Raw genomic sequence first — 21,049 nt, forward strand, 5'->3', positions numbered from 1 at the left:
TAGGCCAGGCCAAAAGAATAGTTTTTTCAAGCGGTCGTAGGTAGAATATCATGGCATGTACAAATGAAAGAAGATCCATGGAAGGCTCACAATACTTACAAAATTAACAGCACCCCACTCTAGAGCTTCAATGAGAACAAACAGCTTGGTCTTCTTTTCAACCCAGCATGGCATGGTCCAAGCCAATACATTTAATAACCTGACGGGAACTTAAAAACTTAGGATACTTGCGTCGCTCCATAACGGCAGTTCCTAAGGTTACCAAATCATTAATGTATAAGTCACTAATTCGTCCACTATCTACATACGCTTCCCTTGTCTGGAACCCGCATAAACGAAGTGAAATTAATCAAATCGAAGCAGTCCAGAAGAAGGTTATTTGTTTCGTATGTCACAAGTTCGGCAATGAGTTTTAGCTCTCCTGCGATGTCAGTGCGCGTTGAAGAACCCCAGGTGGTCGAAATTTCCGGAGTCTTCCACTACGGCGTCTCTCGTAGCCTGAGTCGCTTTGGGACGTTAAACCCCACAAACCAACCCATTTTTAGCTCTCCGCAGTGCTTTCATAACTACGCTTGCAATCGCTATCAACTTGCCGAAGGACTGAGTCTTCAATGCTTATGCATTCCATTACTAACTCCTTCAAATAATTACCTAAATTCTGCGATACCCCCTAAAACAAGAAATCATCACAACCTAAACACAGCGCCTTATTTTGCCTGCACATACGCTTTTAAATAGAGCTTCTTTCCATGTGTAATAGAATGCTGGAATCCATTGCCCGGTCATACCCCTTCTCTTCCTTTAGATTTGTTTTTAGCGGCTTTTGAATAGTTTTGCTTCTATATTTTTTCGTTTGGTCGTTTTGCTCATATTGTTACGGCTATTCGCCACTGTTCTGTTGATTTTTTTTTTTTTTTACATTGTGCTTCTCAAATAGACTCAAAAGCCCAATAGACCAATAGATCTAGAGCATGTGTATAAAAACAAATAAGTAAATATGATTAATGCTAGGGGATCGCAAGTAGAAATGGTTTCAGACAGGAGTTCTCACCTGTTTCCCACCCCTTTCTCACCACAAACGACAGACGAAATAGATAATCTTCACGTCGTAAGAAAAATTACACTGCTTTAATTTCTCTGAGGCAAAAAAGAAAGAAAATGAAGTCAATGTTCTAGGTGCATGTCTGCGAACGAGACAGGGATCATTGGTGGAAATAATGGTCAAATAATCCCCGGAAAAGTACAAGGAGAAAACCGCCCCAGGACGGCGGAACCAGTAGAACAAGGATGCCCGAATGAAGGACAGGAGGCATGGCTAATTCTTGGAGGCGCCTGCATTCGACGTTGGTATGCCGCAAGAAGATACCTGATGGCTGGCTGAGTGAAAAAACAAAAAGGAGGGGAAAGAAAGAGGTGTGTATGGGCAAACGCCGAGAAGAGCACCACGCGTCTCTGAAAGGACCAGGATACGACGCGAATCAAGGTTACGCAAGGCGAAAAGAATGCCTGCGCACGAGGCTCATATGAAGAGGTAAACGGCAACTTGTGCTGGCGCTTCTCCCAAACACTCCCGGAAGCCGCCGCGCTTGGCCGGGCGCCTTATGGCCTCCGCCGCCACCGCTGACCAGCGGGCCACTCCGTTGGCATCATTAGCCCCTCGGGACGCCCGCCGCCGCCGCGCGGAGTCGTGACCACCGAGTGCCGCATGTTGGTGGCTCGCGCCTGCGAGCGTGCCATCGCCACAATGACTGCCTGCCCACCTTGGTGTGACTTTTTTTTTTTTTTTTTTACTATTCTCTTCTTTCTTCTCTAGCTGCGTTTTTGCTTTGTTTCTTATATTTTTGATTCCTCGCTGTCTGCGCTTCTAGTCTTTTTGTGCTCTGAGCGTTGCATGAAGCGTCGTCTCGTGCTGAAGATGGCGTCTTGCGTTGTACGCGGCCCAGTGTTTGCAAATGGCAGCCTCCCTCTCGTATGCATCCACCAGAACCCTCACCACTTAGCCGACACAAGGCACAGAGACACAGAAAGAAGTCGGCTGCACAGTTCCCGGGCGACACTATCACAGCGGGCGTGTTAACGCCACGTACGGTGCGAGACACGCCGTCCTGGCCTCGTCGCTGTTCGGGGCCCGATGTGCGAGCCGACCTATACAGACGCATTACCATGTTAGCAAAGCACGTGAATTGGCTGGCCGATGACTTAGTGTTCGCCACGCTAAGAGTATGTGGGCGCCCTATCGTTAAATTGCAGTTTGGCATTGCTTGCTCTCATCTTAAAAGAAGGTTTTTATATGCAATAAATACCTTCATTATGAGCTCTGATAAAACTTCTTAGCGCTAACCTAATGGAGTTGAGCGTAACGCGCGCATAATATGCATGATGCTTGTTCGTCTGCGGAATGCCTTGATGCAGTGCGGCGTACATCCCCTTCTACCGACTTAACGTGTCAGTACTATTATTAACGATAACCTTTAATAGCTTAATGCAGGGCTGAATACTTTTGAAGCGCTCATATTAAGCCTGTCCTGCGCCAGCCACCCATTTGTGAAAAAAATCAAAAGGTAGTGAATTTCATAGCGGAAGTTTCCTGCCTGTGGCACTTTATAGCCGCCTTGATGTTTCGAAAACAATTATTCTAGTTTTTTTTTTGTTTGTTTTTTACTAAATATGAGCTGGGGTTAGCGGGCCACACAGAGTCCGGCTTTAGCATGCAGAGTTTCAAATTTAGCATAACGCTTTCTAGCTAGACTTAATAGAGAAATTAGCGTCGATTAATGATGAACGAGAAACTGTCTTTTTTTTTTCGCCTTTATTTTCTTTATTTGTTCTAAAAAACTGTACATGAACAGTTGGTTGAACCCATAGTCTTTACGGCTAGTAATGGGTCCAAATGAAAAACAAGTACAATGTTACTGCAGACCTTGTACAGAAAAACTTCAAAATTAACACACACAATCAATTTATTCCGACAGTTCCGTGAAAATTAGATAGTGTTTTAAAGATGCCGAAAAGTTATTTTTTTCCTTAACTTCATTTGGGACTTCATTCCACACATGGGCTCCACTATATTCTAGGAGTCTCCGGCCGTACATATTGTTACGGACGACAAGGAAGAAGAAGCGGTCAGTGGCACGGGCAGGAGCGCTCGCGCTAGGCCCGCCGCGAACATTCATAAAACGTCATCTACCATCGTCATCGGTCATGTTCTGTCTCCTGTCTTCATCGGCTTGCCGCTTCGTAACATTTGGTTGGAGGTGCTGGGTACGACATCCCCATCCTCGCCTTGGAGCATCGAGGCCATCTTCAAGCCGGGACCATCACCGAGGGCCCAGGGACATAACCGAGCAGCTTCGCCCCAGCCCTTCAAGCCCAGACCTGAACAACTACCACCGCCCAGCCCCCAGCCCGGACCTGAAGACAAGGAGAACAGACCAATCAGAACCGAGATGAAGGACCCGAAAGACCCGAATGACCCGAAGGAACCGATGGACACGAACACGCAACCCCCGCCCAAGCTGCCCGACGTGACCTCGAGCCATCGGTCCCATGGACTCTGGTGACGGATGGTTGACAGCTCCAAGGGAGGCGGATCACCCACGCATCAGACATCGTACCGGCAAGCCGTTCTATTCTTCCTTCTTCCTCTTCTTCTTCAAGCATCCAGACACGCCCATCATCGCGCCATAAAATCATTAACATCGCTAAACTTCTTCGTCCACGATCGGGACGATCGCTCGGTGGCCCCGGGTCATGTTACGGACGACAAGGAAGAAGAAGCGGTCAGTGGCACGGGCGGGAGCGCTCGCGCTAGGCCCGCCGCGAACATTCATAAAACGTCATCTACCATCGCCATCGGTCATGTTCTGTCTCCTGTCTTCATCGGCTTGCCGCTTCGTAACAATATTATAACAAGGTGGTAAATTAAATAGGTTGTTAGTTGCAGCTCTTGTTTGTTTCATTGGTAATCTAAATAAACTAAGGGGCAGTGGGTTATTACAGCGTTTACTATTTCGGCTATCTTCAGTTTATATGCCATTGATAGCGTTAAGATGCGAAGCTGCTGAAAAAGTGACCTACTGGGGTATGTACTATTTGAATAAGTTATCATAAGAATAGCTCGTTTTTGAAGGCGAGAAACAGGATCTAAGTATGTTTTATATGTACCACCCCATGTTTCCAGACAATAGGACAACTGACTGTGCACAAAGGCGAAATACAGGATGCGTAAAATTGGAAGACCAAAGCAGTCCCTGGCCCTTAGTAAAACATGACAACCATAAGCTAATTTGGAGCAAATGTTATTAATTTGTTCTTTCCAGTGCATATCTGACGTGAACAGGACACCAAGATACTTGTATTGGGGTACCCTCAGCAGATTCGTGTTGTCGATAGTTAGAGATATAGGTTCGTAGCTCATGTTCTTTCTGCGCGAGTGAAATACGGTGTACTTTATTTTCACAGTATTAAGGGTTAGCCGATTACTTTTAAACCACTGCGAAACTTGATTAAGCTCTTCATTAATGATGCATTTAAGTACCTCTAAATTTTCTCCTGTAAAAAGTAATGCGGTGTCATCGGCATATATTACAGCTTTTGAATATTTCAACGTTGATGGAAGGTCATTAATACACAGGGAAAAGAATAGCGGCCCAAGCACAGAACCCTTTCACCCTTTCACTTTACTTCGATACCTTGTAAGCCTTAAAGCTGTGCGAACTTTGACACGAGACAAGCTAGATCAGTAGCTTTTACGCGCTTATATTGCCACCAGAAACATGCACTTCTTCAAAGTGTCGCCGAGGTCATGCAACTTGGTTTTGTGGCACCTTGAAACGGGTGCACACTCTCGCACAGACTGCCGGATGGCGTGGATGATGGCGTCTTAGAAGTTAGTAAACTTGTCGCGCCTTGTTTTTTTTTTTTTTTTTTTTTTTTTTTTGAGGGTGCAGGCGTGGTGATCAAATTAAGACACTCACTTCTTTGATGCATTACTATGCTTATAATGCGCACATTCTCGCATAATATGAGACCCACAGTTTATATTAAAAAGGGGGGGGGGGGGGAATTAGTAATATACACACATATCTTGAGACGACTACTTTTCTTCTGTATATGAGCAGTAGTAGCAGTGGCTTATACTGTTTTCCGTTTTAGCCACAGTTCACTGATCACGCGCTATGCGCAACAGCAGCTTTTGCATGTTCCTCATGCGCTAAACGTCCCACTCTACGCTTGAAGAGCCAGTCAGTCACCGTCACGTCCTTCGCCGGAGGCAGTGAAGCATCGCGAATGAGATTCAAGCCAAGTGTCGCTGGCAATAAAACGACTGGAATACAAGAGCGGGACAAGAAAAGGAATGCAGGGGAGAACGCGCCTCCGTGCGTCGGCAACTTTCGGGCTATGCCTGCAGACGTGGTGAGTGGCGCTAAAAGAAGAGGAGAGTATGACGGAGAGCAGCCGCCTGACTCAGTCGCATCAAAGACGTATCTGCGTAGCCTATGTTTATCCCTGCAACAAATTTAGCGGCAGCATGGAGAGTATGTGATGAACTCAACACGGATAGTCTGCTCGCTTCGGCGCTCGAGCTGTGCCTACAACCCTCGAAAACAAAAACAAAAGCGCGCCAAGCTCACGCCGCACACGGAGGAAGGCTGGCCTGCGCACTGACTGTGCTCACGAACGGCAGCGAGGGTTCGCCGAATGGAGCGCGAACAGTCGGGGATCCTGTGCGCACCCTGAATGCTCTTCTTTGTCAGCACGCTACGCGAACGCGAATGCGGCACAGCAGTGCACTGCAACAGCCTGGGAAAGAATGTAAAAAACAAAATGAATGTTTCCTGCGAAAAAGTACGTCTGGCCTATTTCCCAACCTTAAGTTGCTACTAACGGCACTGCACGTGGTTAAAATATCGACCCTGGAAAATCAGACAAGAATTACACGCATTCGCTTCAGGCGGTCGCAGTACAACTGCTGCCGACTGTTTCAATCATATACGCGGAAATTTAAATGAGCTGAACTAGCCACTATTAAAGAGTGTACAAAAAGTAGGGCTTAAAAAAAAAAAAGAAAAATAAATTTCCACAAAATGTTGCCGATCTTGTTAAATTAATCCATGCATTATGTCGAGCACGCAAACATTCTCAGGTTACGGCGCATTGAACACTCAACCCTGTTCAGCGGTAATGCCTCTATTATAGACTTGCACAAGCGCACAGCCAACGCGATCCCTCAGTAGAGGCCTCAGAAGCTTGAGTAACGCCACTTGCTCCATCTTGTGAAAGCCCTGAACGGCTCTTATTAGTACTGTAGAGCGCTGTAGTACTGTAGACCGCTCTGTGTAGAGCGCTCGAGCGCTTAACGCAGCTGCTTTTTCAGTAGCATTGCGCTCGTGTCTGTGCAGATAACGTGATCTTGCGGCTGCGATAGAGCGCAAGTGTATGTGCTGTAAGTAAAAGACGGCGCCCAAATCCATCCATCCAGCTTTCCGAGACACCGCATTTAATGGTGAGGCAAGTTGTATAGGATCATATTATGCACATGTTGATGAGAATGCTCAAAGCTTCCAAAGCGTATGCGAAAAACTTGCTTCTGAAGTTTGTCCTGTGCTCACAGCAGATAAATATAAGACCGGCATGAAAGACCAATGTTCTGCTTATTTGGAAATAACACGAAATGACAGGCCTGCCCAGGGAGGATATGAGCATATATTGGCTATTATCGTAGATTTGTACAATATGTAAAAACATTATGCGGTACACTTATGCTCCGCCTTTATATCGTAGTTAACCAAGCCGTATGAGTGTGCGTGCGTGGCCCAGGGGTAACGTGAAATCAGGGGTCCTGGCAGGCTGATTTTGACATCGCCCTCCCATATGAAAGGAAAGGCCCGAGTCGGCATCTCCTGCCGAACGTAACGTCAGGAAACCTATGTGTCCAGTCAGTGCGCGGCCACGTCAGCTGCCAGCGATATGCTAGTGATGTTTCGCTCACAACGTCAAAGCCGGTTTTTCAGTGAACAGGGCCTTTAACGCTATCGTGTTAAAATTACAGTTAGAAACTCTTTGCCCCAATTAGTCCAAGACGTCTGAGCATGCTTAGAATTTCCCTTCCTCCGCACAGCGCCGCTAGAGCGCTCTAGTCAAAGGTGGTCGACTTTGTACATGGCGAGAGCTGGCTGGATCAGAACTGGTATACCAGAAGACACATATGAAATGCTTTCATTGGGTGGGTGTGATTAAAAAGAGCATTTCTTGCTTGTTTGTTTTCTTTTTTTTCTTTTTTTTTTTTTAATGCGAAACCATTTATTAGCTCATGGGGGGCATGGACAGAGACTGTAGACAGAGCGTGTAGGCCAAAAATGTGTCCGCGCGAATTTCAAGCATCAGCTGTACGACAATTAATAACAATACAATATTTGATTAAGGTTATCGAGATTTACTGGAGAGAAGAGAGCTAGGAATATAGTTGCTTGTCAACAAGGATATAGCTGGCAATAAAGAGGGATTTTATATTATTAATGAGAGAGAGGCAGGCATCGTAATTCACCTTAATAAGCGGTATAAACTGATGGTTGTACAAGCATACGCGCCTACATGTAGTCATAATGATGCGGCAGTCGAAAGCTTCTACAAAGATGTAGAAATGGCTATGGGGAAAGTAAAAGCACAGTATACTGTACTGATGGGCGACTTCAATGCAAAGGTAGGCAGAAAGCAAGCTGGAGACCAGGCCTGGGAAACTGGGTTAGGGAATAACAGGGGGGAGGTATTAGTTGAGTTTGCTGAGCGCAATAACTTACGAATCATGAATGTCTATTTCAGCAAGCGGAAGAATCGGAAGTGGACACGGAAAAGCTTTAATGGGGAGACTAAGGATGAAATTGACTTCATACTCTGTCCTAGCCCTGGAATTGTGCACGATGTAGAGGTAAGCAGGAAGGATCGATGCAGTGACCACAGGATGGTAAGGTCTCGAATTAATCTGAATTTGCAGAGGGAACGGAACAGCCTAGTGAGGAAGAAATCCATTAACGAATTGGCGGCAAGGGCAAAAGTAGAATAATTCAGGATCTTTTATGCTCGCCTAGATGCAATCAACAATAACTTCAGAGATATCATTATGGAGTGCGCGGTAGAAATAGGCGGTAGAATTGTTAGAGAGGACACCGGTAAACTATCTAAGGAGACGAAAGATTTGATTAAGAAACGCCAAATTATGAAAGCCTCGAACCCAACAGACCGGATAGAACTGGCAGAGATATTAAAGCTAATCAATAAGCGCAAGGTGGCCGACATGAATAAGTAAACATGGAGAACATTGAGCATGTTCTAAAGAACTGTCGTAGCCTGAAAGCGGTTAAGAGGAAATAAGGCGTAGGCAAAAATCAGATGTATGCACTGAGGGAGAAGGTGGGAAATGTGATTACTCACATGGACAGGATAATCAAGGCAGCCGAGGAGTTCTATACGGACCTCTACAGTAGTCAAAGTAGTCAGGACAAAAATGAAATTGGCTGTAGTGAAGAGCAATAAGACGTTCAGCCAGTAACTAAGGATGAGGTTAAGAATAGAAGCTATGAAAAGGAGGAAACTTGGGAGGATCAGGTAACTACAGATTTGTTAAAGGACGGAGGGGATATCATGTAGAAAAACTGGCCACCCTATATACGCACTGCCTGATGACATCGAAAGTACCGGAGTCGTGGAAAAAGGCTATCATTATCTTAATTCATAAGAAATGGGACGCTAAGGACTTGAAACAATTACAGACCAATCAGCTTACTATCCGTTATGCACAAAGTATTTACGCAGGTAATCGCTAATAGGATCAGTACAACCTTAGACTTTAATCAACTAAAGGATCAAGCAGGATTTCGGAAAGGGTACTCTACCATCGATCATATCCACACTCTCAACTAGGTAATAGAAACGTCCTTGAAATATAGCCAGCCTCTAAACATGGCATTCATTGACTACGAGAAAGCATTTGACTCGGTTGAAACCTCAGCAGTCATGCAGGCATTGCAAGATCACGGAGTAGGTGAGCCTTATGTGAAAGTACTGGAAGATATCTATAATGGATGCACAGCAACCATAGTTCCGCATAAAGAAATTGATAAAATTCCAGTTAAGAAAGGTGTTAGGCAAGGAGGCACGATCTCCCCAGGGCTATTTACAACTAGCTTAGAGGATGTATTCAAAGACAAGGAATGGGGGCAGTTACTCGTAAGGGTCGATAGAGAATATAGCAGTCTTCTGCAATTCGCTGATGACATTGCCTTGTCAGTAACTCGGGGGACCAAATGCAACTGCTGGTCAATGATCTAGATATGAGAAGCAGAAAGGTAGGCCTAAAGATTAATATTGTCACGTCTCGACAGAACGCCAAGGAGGGTCGAAATATAAGACGGTTTGATTATTGGCCTAGAACGAGTCTTGCGATCAAGCTTCCTCCTTCTTCTTTCAGCTCGCGCTTGTGTTGCCATAGTCGTCATCTTTTGCGTCGCCTTCTATGCGGCAATATGCAGAAGACTAAGGTAATGCTGAAAAGCCTGGGAAAGGAATATCAGTTTAAAATAGGTTGCGAAGCGTCGGAAGCTGTAGGCGAATATGTCTATTTAGGACAGGTACAGACCGCAGGTCAAAATCATGAAAAGGAAATAATTAGAAGAATAAGATTGGGATGGAGCGCATTTGGCAGGCACTCGCAGATTGACTAGCAGCTTACCGGTATCGCTCAAGGGGAAAGTATACAGCAATTGCACCCTACCGCCACTTACTTATGCGGCAGAAACATGGAGGTTAACGAAAAGGGTTCTACTTAAGTTGAGGACAACGCGGAGGCTATGAAAAGAAAAATGGTAGGTGTAACTTTAAGAGATAGGAAGCGTGCAGAGGGAGTCAGAGAAATAACTCAAGTTACTGACATTCTAGTGGAAATTAAGAAGAAATGGGCATGGAGAGGACAACCGATGGTCCTTAAGAGTAACCAATTGAATTCCAAGGGAAGGTAAGCGTAGCAGGGGCCGGTAGAAAATAAGGCGGGTGGATTAGGTTAAGAAATTCGCAGGGGTCAAGTGGATGCAGCTAGCACAGGACCAGGTTAATTGGAGGAAAATGGGGATGCCTTCGCCCTGCGGTGGGTATAGTCTGGCTGATGGTGATGATGAGGATCATGATTTGATTAATAAAAAGTTAATAAGCACCATAAACATGCAATGATACTAGTGATAGTACTAAAAATATATAGGGATAGTGATTGTGATAGCTAATGGTAGTGATAGGTGGTACTAGAGATTGATAGTGATAGTTGTGACAGTAATGATAGTTCATGAGAGTGATAGCTAAAGAGTGTCATAATTAGTGATATGATAATTTCTGATAGATGATGATGATATTCTTGTTATAGGTATTATGATGATGGTTATAGTGGTGATGATAGTGATAGCAAAATGATCGGATGGCAAGACAAAGGCAAATGCCTTCGCATTTCCGCTCTTAAGCAGACTTAAGCGCGAACATATAATTGTTTATCTGCTGTTGAACCTCACTTCCTACTATGTATGGGATGAAGGCATAGCCTCACTTTGATTTATTTTCGACGATGCCATCCTTTCCACTTGCTGGCAGTGGTGAACTTTTTTTTGCTGGGAACATTTATCCCGCTTAGCTATAAGCGTCCCCTGCCCCTAAAAAAATGAAATGTTTTCAAGCCTCTTAATTTCATTTTTACTGCTTCAGGAAACGCTAGTTTCGAAAACTTGGCTTCTTCAATAGGGCAAGCTGGCGGGTTAATCGGTGTTGCATCATATTGGTCAAGAGTGCTTATACACACGGACCTAACGCACAACACTACGACACAGACGCTTAACTTCAGCTTTATTCCAAAAAGCCATCGAAGAGAGGAGAATGCATCATAACGATCAATGTATCCGCTCATCATCCCAAGTGTCTTTTGCGCTTTATTTCCAAAAAAAAACGCATCCCGCTACGTTGTCTAAGGTAGCTTACTCGGCGAGAGCGCAGGACAACATTTAGAAGCGTGGTTTTTCTCCACATCAGAAGATTAGACTATTCCCATCAACATGTATGTAAAAGTCGATTGCAATATTCCAATACAGTTACTGTAAAACCCCACCACATTGGTTTTCTAAGATGGTTTTAACTACTCGCTGCGAGCACAGGCAAAACTTTGCTAACAAGATCTCGCTATGCATCGCATCATTCCCATTGTTATGTAGTACATAACAGTACCTTACAATATTCCAGTTTCATCCCATCTTGAACTGATATAGAACAACGTTGAACTTGACCTTTTCATGAACATTTGCGGAGGACTTCACAAATTATCTATAATTGTTTCCTTCTATTTTCAGTTGAAGCAAAGTTCTTTGCTCATCAAACCGAGATTCGCGGGCTGAAATAAAGTAAGGGTCACCTCCAAAGAAAAGCGCTCGTGACTGTGTATGCTTACTTTTACGTTTCTTTCTTCTTTTCTCTGTGTTTCACTCCCCCATCTCCTCATCTAATCCTTTTTTTTTTCTTTTTTTTTTCAGGACAACTAGCTAGCATGGACAAACCTGTCCGTTTCCAAGGCTCAATTTTGTTTTATTCTCTGCTTTCTATCTTGTTCACTTACTCAGCAAGCCCAATGTGAGGTATTCGCTTCTAATTATTCAAAAAACGTGTGCTAGCGGGGGACGTTCGCAGAGCGTAGTAACTAAGCTCAGCCAGCAGCTAACCCAGGAGGCTACGGAGAGGATGACAAAGAAATCTAATATCTGGATGCTTAGTGCTCAAATGCAGGCTGTGAAAAGGCCTGTACAATTATGCCGCAACAATAAACCGATTTGTATCTCGGCTTTGCATAACTTTGGCGCTGTTGAAAGCAAGGCACCTGGAAGTGAGCGCTACATTTTCTGGTTCCTGTATGTATAATCCAACAGGCACTTTTGTTTTGTTGCTAGGCCTGCGCGTCTCAGGCAACGGTAAAACTTGTGCCTGAAGGCCGGAACTCAAAGAGGCAGCCCGGAGGTCCTCTCACCGGGACCAATCCCCGGCACCTCCCCGTACACGCTAAGGGGGCAGAAAAAGCTAGAAGGAAAGTTCCTCTGTCACCCTCTCGTCGTTGCTTTAAATGGTGCCACACGATGCCCGCGACTTTCTAGGAAGAGCGCCACCGACCCTGCGCGCACGGCATAAACCAAGCGCGTAAACAAGACCCTGTGACGTGAGCCGCGCCGCCGATACGTGACGAGCTCCCGACAAAACGCATGCTCAGGCGCCGCTGACCGGTTTCCTTCTCGGCGGGGGCCAGCTGGCTGCTGTGGGAGGCCGCATCGATCCTTCGCCGGGACTCCCCGAAACATGCGTACACACCACTCGTGGCCCGCAGCTGGGCCCGTCTGATTACAGGTTCGCACGCCAGGAGCATTGTACTACACGGCGTAAAGCTGCTGCGCGTCGTGTATGTGGCAATCAGTGTGACCTGTGGGTAGCCGCTACCTATGCATGGGACGCCAGTCGCTATAGCATGCCACACCACGCGGGCCACACCACACCATGCCACACCACCATGCCGCCTTCGGCTCACCACCGTTGCAAAGGGTTTTTGTGGACTTCTTGCTCGTGTTTAGACGCTGAAACAGTTAGCCAATACTATTTCCTTGTTTCTCTATCTTGATGGAAAGTTCGATTACTTGTCCTGTCACAGCAGCAACGTCGCGTTAGTGAGACTGCGCTAACATGATTTAAAAGCAGGGCTTCTATTTAGGGGGTAAAAAAAAAAAAAAAAAAAAGAAAGAGGCAATCTTCATATTTACAGTGCCGGCATTGGATAACCCTCGATAAACGGGACGAGCGTTGAACACAATAGGCGTACCTATGCAAGCTTCCCTGAATGTGAACGGCAGTTTGCATTTCTGCAGACAGGTACTAACAGATTCGTCGTTTTTATGGCACTTTACAGACTGGCAAGCATACACGAGTTCCTTGCGGGCATTCATAACCACCTTACTAATTGAATGCGAGCAGATAAGACAAAGGCATGTAACAGAGAAGTCCGATGGCACTTGATAACTTCGCCCGTGCCTGCCAAGGGGAATCAATTTTAGGAATGAACTAAAAAGGAAATTTTAGATTTCATAACCTCTCAGAACAAGTTGGCGAAGAGCTGAACATATCTTGATTATTTTTTTTTTCTCCTAAGTCTAGTAATTTAGTCGAACCATCCTGTAGCGCTGTTCTACGCAGCTGTCCACAGTTATGACGCTAGAATGATCTCGTGTGTTAAAGAAGAAAGCGGAATATGTGTGACTTTGAAGCCTGCTTATGCTACTTCCTACTCGAAGAGCCGTGCTGTAAGCAGGTGGCAGTCTTCCTCTTGCTCTCGTGGAAGCGCTGCAGCATCGAAAATGCTCTTCAGAATGCACATATAGCGAAGCATCTGAGACCACACTGGATGCGCACGTGTTCATTAATTAAAACCATTCATATGATCGCGGTCGGACACAAGTGATGTGAAGCGCTTAGCAAACGCCCCCATTTCCAGCCTCCGCCTCCGGTAATGATTCCAAGAAGCGGCCGGACGACGCGCTTGCTATGGCGCTTTGGCTGAGAAAGAGCGCGCGTCTCAGAAGCACTATAAAGTAAAAAACAACAACAACAACAACAACGACAAAAGAACTGCACTCCCTACTATAATCCTCACCCTTGTACTACCAGAAATGGGCAAAAAGTATTGCTGCCGTACGTACCATATATTGAAGTGGGATATGTATAGTTGCACCCTATACCGTACTACATTGCAGCTGCATATGGCTTTGGTTGCTTCACAGCTGCACAGGTAACGACTACTTTAAAAGATCTGGTCATTTCTGCGGTAGGCGCGTTCTTAGAGGCAGTCATAACAAATTCGTACAAAAAGCTATAATTACAGAACCTAGGAGTATAATCAGGATGCCCTGATATGTCTTGAACGGTACGTTTGCACCGGTGTGCAGTAAATGGACATTTTTGATGCCCGCCTAGCGCTCATATCCCCATTTTCTAGTAAAAAAAAAAAGCAAAGCTCCCCAAATGAGTCAACTTAAGCAGACCTGCTTGAACTTGTGAAGAAATTGTCAGAATTGTCAGAGGAACACAACCGACCCGACGATGGTGCTGGAAAGCGTTTCACTTCAAACATAGAGAACAATACAAACGCGTGCCTTACGCCTGTGCTTGCCCATAGTCACACATCCCCCCCCCCCCCCCCCCCCCCCCCCGTCACCTCCCCCTTCCCTCTGCGCCAATCATATTTATTTTTTATTTATTTATTTTTACATACTGCAGCTCCATCCGGAGCTATAGGAGGAGTGGGAGGTGAACATTAACTCTGTCTGCTACCTTCCAAACACACCCAACTACTGGTTACTGCTCCTATACTGGCACAAAATCAATGCGGATCCATACCTCCGCATCGATCGCCACACATTCGACTGGCATGGCCTCCTCACTCCAACTCATCCGTTGCTTAAAGTTGCATTTTCACAAGGCAAACGCGTAAATATTCGGTGAAATGCTTTTACGGACTCGTCAGGAGGGGCTTCTACTTCTTTTTTTGCCTTGTCCCCTTAACGACTGTCGCGTGGCTTCCTGTTACGCAGCAGTGCAGGCACTTATTTTTTAACCGCTTCGGGTCCGCAAAAGCCAAACAATACTAAATAAGAAAAGACAGTTGTCTGATTCGATGCAAATACTCTCTTTCTCACCGGAACGGAGGCGGCGACGAATAGCCCGAGAACTTTTTGAGTAACGGCAAACACAGTAAAACAAAACAAAAACAAAAGTCAACGTTTCTCGCTACCTAAAGCGCAAATGATGGGTGTACAGCTCTCGCTTGAAGACGAAGCACAGTTAGGGTGCTTACACCGCAAAGGGGTCTCTTCTCGTCCAAACGTTGACTAGCACCCGCTGTGTTCTCTCGGCCTAGTTAGACTGGAAAATCGTTTTTAGCTTTTCACCACGAAGACGCCACGGCAGCATGCACTCTTTCCGTTGAAAGCCACCAAGCAATCTGCCCGCGCGGCTGGAAAACACCGGCGTACAAATGGGGCCGAATCTGGCACACGCTTACCATGCTGCCGCGGCGCAAGCTTCAGCGATACTGGAGGCGACGAGAATTCACGCACTTCATTTGTGTACACGAGACTGCGTATGTTTTCATTGCAATGAAAATGGGGGGGGGGGGGGGGGGGGGTCAGTGTACACTTGCCCCGTTTCCTGGACGTCCGACGCAACTGGTTCATGCTTAGGTCACGTGCACCGGAAAATATACTCTTCCTGGTTCTTCTACTGCTCATGTAGAACAAACGTTCACAAGCGACATTGAACTTACCTTTCTTTCGCGATGCTTCACAGCCTACGAACGAGAGCGAAGCGGAGACTGAGTGGGTCTTCAAGCGAAGAGAGAAACGTTCAACTGCTGAGGAGCGGGCGTCTTCAGCAAGATCGGAGAACTACGAGAAAAATAGAAAGTGGAAGCAGCAAAGAGAACTAGGAGCACGTAAATAAGAGGTAAGTCTCTTTTTATTTATTTATTTATTTATTTATTTATTTATTTATTTATTTATTTATTTATTTATTTATTTATTTATTTATTTATTTATTTATTTATTTATTTATTTAAGCATACTGTAAGCCTTGCTAGGCTCTTACAGGAGTGGGTGAACTGATGGGACCGTTATACACAATGAAAGACATCAGAAACACAAAAAATGGAAAACATACGCACTGCAACACTATAACTGGTATTCAATTTGTCGCATATGAAGCACTGAAAAGAACCGCGAAGCGACACAATAAAAGAACACGTTATACAATAGGTACTAATAAGATAAAATCCTAAACTGAACACTCGCAGAGAATAACGAAAGACATTTTAGGAACGATCTTTTGTTTACACCATTTGCTTCTCAAAATATGACTCGACGATTTTAAGAAAAATATCAAGGCAGATATCGTCCATAAAATCATGTGGCAGCCTATTCCATTCTTCAATAGCTGAAAGAAAAAATGAAAATTTGTATGCGTCGCATTGAGCTGGGATGGGTCTGATGTACTTCCCATGATTTAACCTCTTCGACCGATGATACGATGCCTTGATGGACTGATCTGTATCAATTTTGATTCCACCGTTATAAAGAAGGTATAGACATTTCATGGAAGCTACGCGTCGCCAACAAGAAAAGGTAGGAATACCCGCTTTAGTTCGCATGGATGATACACTATCGTGGCGTGAGTAGCTGGAGAAAATATAACGAAGGGCCTTATTTTGAATTTTTTCTAATTTTCGGCTGAGGTATGATTGATGAGGGCTCCAAATAATGCTACCGTACTCAAGGATGGGCCTTATGAGGGTATTATAGGCTGTTAGCTTTACATGAGAAGGAGCTGCTGACAGTTTTCTACGAAGAAATCCGAGTTGTTTGAATGCTTTTGCACACGTGTTATTTAAATGAGTGTCCCAGCTTAGTTTATGGGTAAATGTGAGGCCTAAATATTTCACCGTATCAACCCTCGTTATGTTACATCCTGATAAACTGTAAGAATATACAAGAGGCGCTTTTTTACGTGTAATTGTGATGGAAGAAGTTTTGTCGATATTAATTTCCATTCCCAATGATTTACACCATTTGGCAATACTATTTACAGAAGAATTTAAATTTAATTGGTCATCCCATGTACGTACCGCAGTGTAGAGAACACAGTCGTCAGCGAAGAGCCTTATTGTCACCCCAGGTTCGGCGCAAGCATGAATATCATTAATATATATCAAGAATAGGATCAGTCCCAAGACGGATCCCTGTGGGACCCCGGACTTACTCGTTCTGATTGTGCATTGTATACTTCCACGTACAGCATACGACCTGTGAGGTAAGATGCTATCCAGGTTACTACTTTTGGATTAATGCCAATGGCACGAAGCTGCTCGATTAATTTAGAATGTAGGACACGATCAAATGCTTTCCTAAAGTCATTCAGTATAGCATCTCCTTGAAGCTGAGAATCAATCACTTGTGCAAAAGCATGTGTTATTTCCAGCAGCTGGGTAACCGTTGACAGTCCTTGAATACGAGCGTTTATTGCCTGGCGAACCGAGAGATTTGAATCTAAAGGCGGAGCATTTAAATATCAATATGAATGTAATGCCGTATCTAATAAGTGAATTTCTTTCCTTCGAAAAAGCAAATTGTATACAAAGCATCGATAGTGGATTAGCTACGACGTAACTCGTGTTTGGAAGCGTATAATACGTGGACGTATACTGACTCAAAACGAAAGTTGAAATCACTCTAGTTTATCACAAGCTGCCTAAAAAGCAAGGTACCTATTTGAAATATTTTTCTAAATTCTAAGCAGCAGTCCCCTTAACCTTGCATCTTAAGGATGAACTGTCCCATGAGGTAGCCTGCCTTTAGCGCCACTACACATTAGGTCTTTATTATTTTATTTGTGTCAGGAAAGTCGGAACAGCCCGCAATGAACATCGGGTGTTTCATAAGTGGTTTGCAGCGTTCACGTGCACATGCCTGCAGTCAGCTAGCACTAAGCAGGGACCCAACTTAAGCACACACCGTTCGTTCCCCCGTATGACTTTGCTTTCGTATCTAAATACTGTTAAGATAATATTTCTGTGCAAGGACTTAAGTAACGTCTGAGCTGTCATGTTATTCAAGGAGATTAAACTGTAAAATCTGCGTTTAGCATCTTCTGCTTCGTTTCTTCCTTTCAGTCATTAAAACTTGGTACTCCTTTACGCTGCTTAATTAACGCCAACTTTTTTTTCTTATTGGCTTTTTTTTTTCTTTTTTCTTTTTTTTTTTACGAAGGGGTGGTGACCACGTGATGAAGACCTTCGAAAAAGCCTCTATGCGCGGATTTTAACAGAGAACGCGCTCACCATCGGAGTGCACGGTGCAATGGCGGTGAACGACGATTGACCGAAAAACAGCGGAGCACGTTGGCATTAGACGAAGAAGCTGCTGCTCGCTTTGTGCCAAAGCACCATAATGATATGGCGCTGATAATAAGCTCAGAAAATTCTCAAGCTACGTGCCTATTTCTGAAACTGCGACGTTTTGCATCGAGCTTTCTCTGAATGAGAGCAGTACGTTGCGCCAGCAACAATGAAACCGTTTTTGTGAAAAGTAGTCGGACAACGGCCTTTTTTTTTTTTTTTCAGCTTTGTAATTGGGCAACCTTCAAGCTCTAAATCTGTGGCATACTAGCTCTACTGAGAAATAGACCCCATTATCTGGCTATTTTTTGCAAGAGACGATGCGTGCGAGGACGGCGTTGATTCTCTCCAATTGTTTTTTTATTTCAGTGCGCAAGAACTACTTTACGCGGCTTTCCTCTGCGGAACTCAGGTTTAAAAAAATAAATAAAAAAAGTTGCCGCCTGCTGGATTCGAATCCACGAATGCAACGTGGCTAGTGAGTGTGGAACCTCGCAACTATCGCTGCTGCCTTCTCTTCCAATCATGGTATTTAATACACGAGGTTATGTGCAGAAATGCTATATGTAAAAACTGCAAAGCCATTGCTGAGCTACACTATCTTAAAAAAGAAATTAAATCTAAAAAGACGGCAAGCGTAAACATCGTGTCAACAGCGGAAGTCACTCTGATTGAAAGTCACTTTCTTCACAAATGCCCTTTAGTTGGAGTATCATTCAGCTAAAATGAGTTCTGGGTAGAACAATAAGTTAAATGTTGCGATCCATCAGGCGCGTGTTCGGCAAGCTATGGTGTCCAATAAGGCAAATCTTGTCATAGTGCTCGTATTCAGACTTAGTAACTGCAACGTATTACACACTACGAATTTAGAACAAAGTCTTTCTTTAGAATTCTTTGTAGCACGTCCCTAAAGGGAATTGCGTTTTGCAATTAAAGAAACAGTCTTCAATTGTTTTAGGCACATCACACAGACAGCATTTCACAGAAGATGCAAAAATATTTCTCCTATGTAACCATGTGCTGACGGGTATAGTTGCAGTCGATCACCCCACCTGATAAACAGAAACACGCTCTTGCGGCTTTGCGTCGCACGTCGTCGTCTCCATCAACTCCATCTATGCGCAAAAGTTTTCGCACGTTCTGCTCAGTTAAACGACGCTAACTCACCCTCCTTTATTTTTGTGCCATTTACAATTACTAGAAACTTTTGTGGTCTCTATTATTCTTTGGGTCTTGAGTTGAACTGTACTTGAATCAACAGGTTATTTCCGCTGTTAGAGTGTACTTATCCTAAGCTGAATTCGAGAGTAAGGTTTCTTTAGCAGATGATTTCATATCTTATTATTTCGAAACTGAGCAGAAAAAAATAATCACGGTGCAGTGATATGTCTGGAAACGTCTTCGCGTAGTCTGCCTTAAATAAGCGTAGCTCGCGGTGCTTTCCACGTCCAGTGAAGGAAAAGAAGAGTTTATCCCCAATTCTTATCACCTAGGCCAATTGGAGGGTGACGCAAAGCTGCCTTTGGCAATAGCCCTCTAAGCAGCCATCGCGACGCCGACGCATGGATTTTTGTCTGTTCCGGGCCACGATTGCCTATTTGGAAGATGCGGCGCGTCGATCATGACGAAGCTGTTCGCGAACACTCGGTGTCAAAGATATCACGGCAGTGCGCAAACAATTCTCTGGGCCCTTAGCTTTGTCGGAGAAAGACCAAAATGTGTTACAACACGTTTTACAAGCGCGCGTCGTTTCACCCCGGAAAGAGATAACTGCCCGGATGTTTGCGAGCTTTCGCGCGTGACGATGTATCTGCTTCTCTGACCTTGAAGGCGGAGAAATTGGGATCGGTGATTTTCGTTCGCAGAGAACTCGTCAACGAGAAGGCCCTGTTGTTTTTTTTTTCTCCTGGCACAGACAGCGACCACTTGTCGCGGTAGGCGCAGGAGCAGGCGACGTCATTGCCGAACAAGCCTGCGCGCTCTAAGTTGCAACGGTGGCGTTGCATTAGGAAACCCATCACAGCTGATTCGCACTGTCGCTTGCGGACTCGGTTGCTTCGCGCTACGTGACGTCGCTTCGTCTCTACTGCCACAATAAACAAATACCTTGGATGCTGGAACATTCATCAATCAACGCCGGTGAAGCTTCCCCGCTTGCGGTTCGCTCATAGCGTCGCGTTCGACTTTCGCCGAATCGGCTCCCAGCGTGAAGCCACTCGGCGTGGCCCCGGGGTACCGTCTAGCTTCGACGACCGGCATGCACCTGCCTAATAATCGCGCGTTACGATATTTGCAACCGAGCACAGCCTGCGGAAAACCTTTCCTCGAGGAGCGACTACAAGGAGTGCTGCTGCGAGGAAGGCCGTATTGACACAAGCGAGAAACAGCTGCGGGAAATAGTGGGAAAGGAAGGATCGTTCAACGGTTTGTAATGCAAGAAATGCCGATTCCGCGGTAAAAATGCTGCGCCCGCTCTCTATGCGCATGTATAGCTAAACTTGTTTGCTTTTTCCGATTTCGCTTCTGATACGTGGATGCACTGAGCGAAGCTTTATAGTTCGTTCCTCGACTCGTATTTCCAATGCATGTTTCTCTCTTTTACTCTGTTCCGATGACACATGCGAGACTCCCCCGGAATGCGACGCAGTCGAACGCAGCTCTCACGTTCCAACACTTCGCAGCGTGGGCTGCTTTCAGTTTGTCCAGATCCTGAATTAAAACCACGCAGACTCCATCCTAGAATTTTCCTCCCATCGCCCACGTTGACGTCCTTGGTCGTTCAATTTTCCTCTTGAGGCAATTAAATATACCGCTCCTTTCAGCAGTTGGGCATCATCCTTAGTATTCAGACCAAATTCACGCCAGAGCGTTTTTAGGACACGGAATGCTTTGTTATGTCCTGGGCCTATTTCGTGTGATTTAACTAGCGGGATGCTTTCACATTTGTTCCGAGTGAATACTTTCCAAAATTTGCTTAATAATAGGAATTACACAAAACATACAAACCAGAAAACACGGTGCACTTTTTTACCAGCGCGAAAACTTATCTGC

At 45.0% G+C, this 21,049-nt stretch overlaps 1 long non-coding RNA gene across 1 annotated transcript in view; it reads right to left on the reverse strand.

The window, feature by feature from the left end:
• The window catches only part of LOC146206627 (uncharacterized), a 47,453-nt gene extending 27,266 nt beyond the window's left edge, over positions 1-20,187 (reverse strand). Inside the window, exons 1-2 of the long non-coding RNA XR_014703273.1 lie at positions 20,105-20,187; positions 15,377-15,497 (exon numbers count right to left, since the gene is read on the reverse strand). This is a non-coding gene — a long non-coding RNA (uncharacterized LOC146206627). The remainder of the gene's footprint in view (positions 1-15,376; positions 15,498-20,104) is intronic.
• Between the last annotated feature and the right edge of the window lie 862 nt (positions 20,188-21,049).

This window comes from Amblyomma maculatum, chromosome 1 (assembly GCF_055883805.1).
Source record: "Amblyomma maculatum isolate TAMU_Amacu chromosome 1, ASM5588380v1, whole genome shotgun sequence".
NCBI lineage: Eukaryota > Metazoa > Arthropoda > Arachnida > Ixodida > Ixodidae > Amblyomma > Amblyomma maculatum.